The 5,406-nt window shown below is 50.2% G+C and overlaps 1 pseudogene; it reads left to right on the plus strand.

Moving 5' to 3' along the window:
- Window positions 1–872: 872 nt before the first annotated feature.
- On the plus strand, window positions 873–4,084 carry LOC112240441 (annotated as a pseudogene).
- Window positions 4,085–5,406: the final 1,322 nt, after the last annotated feature.

Below are 5,406 nucleotides of genomic sequence, written 5' to 3' on the forward strand. Positions count from 1 at the left end.
CCAGTCCTGTCTGGTCCAGCGACGGTGAGTTTGTGCCCGTAGGCGACGTTGTTGCTGGTGATGTTTGGTGTAGACCTGCCTTACAACAGGCCTACAAGCCCTCAGTCCAGCCTCTCTCTGCCTATTGTGGACAGTCTGGGCACTGATGGAGGGATTGTGTATTCCTGGTGTAACTCAGGCAGTTGTTGTTGCCATCCTGTACCTGTCCTGCAGGTTCTGATGTACTGATCCTGTGCAGGTGTTGTTACACGTGATCTTCCACTGCGAGGACAATCAGCTGTCCATCCTGTCTCCCTGTAGCGCTGTCTTAGGCGTCTCACAGTACGGACATTGCAATTTATTGCCCTGGCCACATTTGCAGTCCTCATGCCTTGTTGCAGCATGCCTAAGGCATGTTCACGCAGATAAGCAGGGATCCTGGGCATCTTTCTTTTTGGTGTTTTTCAGAGTCAGTAGAAAAGCCTCTTTAGTGTCCTAAGTTTTCATAACTGTGAATTGTCTACCATCTGTAAGCTCTTAATGTCTTAACGACCGTTTCACAGGTGCATGTTCATTAATTGTTTATGGGGTGATTGAACAAGCATGGGAAACAGTGTTATAACCCTTTACAATGAAGATCTCTGAAGTTATTTGGATTTTTACGAATTATCTTTGAAAGACAGGGTCCTGAAAAAGGGACAGTTTCTTGTTTTGATGAATTTATTTAGAGAGTTTTCATCTATTTTTTCGTAGGTGTCTATTTACCGCCACAAACTGAGACTTTTTAGCCCTAAAGGAGACATGGATCACCCCAGAGAACACTGCTACTCCAGCTGCTCCTTCTTCATCTGACTATGTTTTCTCTCAAAGTCCGAGAGCATCTGGGGTTCACGATGGTGGTACAGGTCTATTCATTTCAGATTTAGTCTTTTCTCCTCCTCTCACCGGTCCACATCCTCATTTGAATTCCATGTAGTCACTATCACTTGTCCACTCAACCTTAACATTATTTTCATATAATCGCCCACCAGGTGCCCTAGGAGAGTTCCTGAATAAGCTTGACACCTTGATAAGCTAATTTCCTGACAATGGCTCACCGCTTTTCATACTTGGTGACTTCATCCTCCCGACATCTGCCTTCGATTAATTTGGGCTCCCGAGTGGCGCAGCGATCAGTGCAAGAGGCGACACTACAGTCCCTGGTTCAAAACCAGGCTGAATCACATCCGGCCGTGATTGGGAGTCCCATAGGGCGGCTCACAACTGGCCCAGCATCGTCCTACCCCGGTTTGGCCGGGGTAGGCCGTCATTGTAAATAAAAATGTGTTCTTGGCCTCCCGGGTGGTGCAGTGGTCTAGGGCACTGCATCACAGTGCTAGCTGTGCCACCAGAGACTCTGGGTTCGAGCTCTGTCGCAGCCGGCCAGGACCGGGAGGTCCATGGGGCGATGCACAATTGGCCTAGCGTCGTCCGGGTTAGGGAGGGTTTGGTTTGTAGGGATATCCTCGTCTCATCGCGCACTAGCGACTCCTGTGGCAGGCCGGGTGCAGTGCACTCTAACCAGGTCGCCAGGTGCATGGTGTTTCCTGCGACACATTGGTGCGGCTGGCTTCCGGGTTGGAAGCGCGCTATGTTAAGAAGCAGTGCGGCTTGGTTGGGTTGTGTATCGGAGCCCATACGTGAGTTGCAGCGATGAGACAAGAGAGTAACTACTAACTATTGGATACCACGAAATTGGGGAGAAAACGGGGTCAAAATAAATAAATAAATGTGTTCTTAATTAAAACTGACTTGCCTAGTTAAAGGTTAAATAAAAATAAAACTCTCTTATTCCCCTACTTGTCTCTGTTGACCTCACCCTTTCCCAGTCCCCTCCAACTCACAAGGCAGGCAATACGCTTGACCTCACCCTTTCTCAGTCCCCTCCAACTCACAAGGCAGGCAATACGCTTGACCTCACCCTTTTCCAGTCCCCTCCAACTCACAAGGCAGGCAATACGCTTGACCTCACCCTTTCCCAGTCCCCTCCAACTCACAAGGCAGGCAATACGCTTCACGTCATGTTTACTGCTCGCCTACTAACCTCACTGCAACCGCCCTCCAGGTCTCTGATCACTACATTGTTTCCTTTTCTGTCTCCCTTTCCTTCAACCCTAACCACTCAGCCCCTACCCAGATGGTCATGAGCCGTCTTTCTCCCACTACTCTCTCCTCTTCTATCTTATCATCTCTCCCTTCTGCTAAATATTTCTCCCTGCTGTCTCCTAAGTCTGCCTCTTCGACCCTACTCTCCTCCCTTTCCGCATCCTATGACTCTCACTGTCCTCTCACCGTCCTCTCACCGTCCTCTCACTGTCCTCTCACTGTCGTCTCGGCCCTCCCCTCCTGCTCTGTGGCTTAGTTCCACTCCCTCCTCTCTACCTTCTATTCCTCTTTCACTGCTAAAACCACTTTCTACCACTCTAAATTTCAAGCTTCTGCCCTCAACCCTCAGGAAACTCTTTTCCACATTCTCCTCCCTCCTTAATCATCCACCTGCTCTCCTCCCTCTCTCCAGACAACTTTGTAAACCAATTTGAAAAAAAAGGTTGACGACATCGGTTACTCTTTCACTCAGCCGCACAGATCTACCTTGACCTCTTTCTCTCCTCTCTCTCCTGATGAAATTCTGCGACTACTGAGGTCTGGCCTCCCGACAGCCTGCCCACTTGACCCCATCTCCTCCTCCCTTCTCCAGACCATCTCTGGAGACCTTCTCCCATTCCTCACTTCCCTCATCAACTCATCCCTGACCACTGGCAGCGTCCCCTCTGACTTAAAAATGGCCCGAGTTCCTCCCCTACTCATGAAACTGGCATTCAACTCCTCTGACGTCAAAAATTACAGACCAGTATCCCTTCATTATTTTCATTCCAACACACTCGAGAGTGCTCTCTCGTTATCTCTCTCAGAAAGATCTTCCTGACCGTAACCAGCCAGGCTTCAAGACGGGTCACCCAACGGGGTCACTCTTCCCTGTGTCACAGAGGCTCTCTGCACTACCAAAGCTGTCTCTCTCCTCTGTTATCATCCTCCTAGATCTACCCGCTGCCTTCAACACCACAAACCATTAGTTCCTCCTCTCCACCCGCTCAGGTCTGGTTGTCTCAGGCTATGCACACTCTTGGATTGCATCCTACCTGGAAGGCCGCTCCTACCAGATGACATGAAGACTTGTGACGTGGAGAGGATCTGTCTTCACCACGTACTCTCGCTCTCCTCTTCTCTCTATACACCAAGTCACTCGGCTCCGTCATATCCTCACATGGTCTCTCCTATAACTGCTATGCGGATGACACTCAACTGCTTTTCTCCTTCCCCCCCCTTCTGAGACGCATCTCTGAGTGCCTGGCAGATATTTCAGCTTGGATGTCGGCCCACTACCTCAAGCTCGACCTCGACAAGACAGATCTGCTCTTCCTCCCGGGGAAGTCCTGTCCACTCAACAACCTCTCCATCACGGTTGACAACTCCACAATGTCCCCATCTCAGAGTGCAAAGAACCTTGACGTGACCCTGGACAACACCTTGTCGTTCTCTGCAAACATCACCCGCTTCTGCAGGTTCATGCTCTACAATGTCTACAATATCTGTAGAGTAAGACCCTCCCTCACACAGGAAGTGGCGCCAGTCTTAATCCAGACACTTGTCCTCTCCCGTCTGGAATCACCGCTTTCACCATCAAGCCCCTGCAACTCATCCAGAAGGCAGAAGCCCACCTGGTGTTCAACCTTCCCAAGTTCTCTCAAGTCACCCCGCTCCTCCGTCAACTCCACTTACTTCCAGTCAAATGTCACGTCAACTACAAGACCATGGTGTTTACCTAGAGAACAGCAAGAGGCACTGTCCCTCCCTACCTTCAGGTTACCTAGAGAACAGCAAGAGGACCTGTCCCTCCCTACCTTCAGGTTACCTACAGAACAGCAAGAGCAACTGTCCCTCCCTACCTTCAGGTTATCTACAGAACAGCAAGAGGACCTGCCCCTCCCTACCTTCAGGTTACCTAGAGAACAGCAAGAGGCACTGTCCCTCCCTACCTTCAGGTTATCTACAGAACAGCAAGAGGACCTGTCCCTCCCTACCTTCAGGTTATCTACAGAACAGCAAGAGGACCTGCCCCTCCCTACCTTCAGGTTATCTACAGAACAGCAACTGTCCCTCCCTACCTTCAGGTTATCTACAGAACAGCAAGAGGCACTGTCCCTCCCTACCTTCAGGTTATCTACAGAACAGCAACTGTCCCTCCCTACCTTCAGGTTACCTACAGAACAGCAAGAGGCAATGTCCCTCCCTACCTTCAGGTTATCTACAGAACAGCAACTGTCCCTCCCTACCTCCAGGTTACCTACAGAACAGCAAGAGGACCTGCCCCTCCCTACCTTCAGGTTATCTACAGAACAGCAACTGCCCCTCCCTACCTTCAGGCTACCTACAGAACAGCAAGAGGACCTGCCCCTCCCTACCTTCAGGTTATCTACAGAACAGCAACTGTCCCTCCCTACCTTCAGGTTATCTACAGAACACCAAGAGGACCTGCCCCTCCCTACCTTCAGGTTATCTACGGAACAGCAACTGTCCCTCCCTACCTTCAGGTTATCTACGGAACAGCAAGAGGACCTGCCCCTCCCTACCTTCAGGTTATCTACGGAACTGCCCCTCCCTACCTTCAGGTTACCTACAGAACAGCAAGAGAAACTGCCCCTCCCTACCTTCAGGCGATGCCACCTCATGTCTCTTTTCCCTCCCACCCCTACAGAAGGGCTGGTCCCGCTCAGCCAGTCATGTCAGTCTAATCTCTTCTCTGTCCACCCCATTGGTGGAACCAGCTGGTCTTCCTACAGTGCCGTCGGAAAGTATTCAGACCCCTTGACTTATTCCACATTTTGTTACGTAACAGCCCTATTCTGAAATGTATTAAATTATTTTTTCCCCTCATCAATCTATTCACAATACCCCATAATGACGAAGCAAAAACAAGGTTATAGCATCAGAGCTTTTGAGAAGCCTAGTTACCGTGACTAAACGGTAACGTGGAGCACATCAACACAGTCGTGAAAACAACCAGGCCCTCTATTCCCCCTCAGGAGGCTGAAAAGATTTGTCACGGTCCCCAGATCTTTAAAAAGTTCTACAGCTGCACCATCGAGAGCATGGTTGCTCTGGTTGCTCTGCATCTGACCGCGATGTGCTATAGAGGGTAGTGCGTACGGCCCAGTACATCACTGGGGTTGAGCTCCCTGACATCCAGGACATCAGGCCCTAAAAGTTGTCTTAGACTCCAGCCATCCAAGACACAGACTCTTCTCTCTGCTACAGCATGGGACCAAAAAAGCTCCTTCACAGTTTAACAGCTTCTACCACCAAGCCATATGACGGCTACCAGGACTA

This window comes from Oncorhynchus tshawytscha, linkage group LG21 (genome assembly GCF_018296145.1).
Source record: "Oncorhynchus tshawytscha isolate Ot180627B linkage group LG21, Otsh_v2.0, whole genome shotgun sequence".
Classification (NCBI taxonomy): domain Eukaryota; kingdom Metazoa; phylum Chordata; class Actinopteri; order Salmoniformes; family Salmonidae; genus Oncorhynchus; species Oncorhynchus tshawytscha.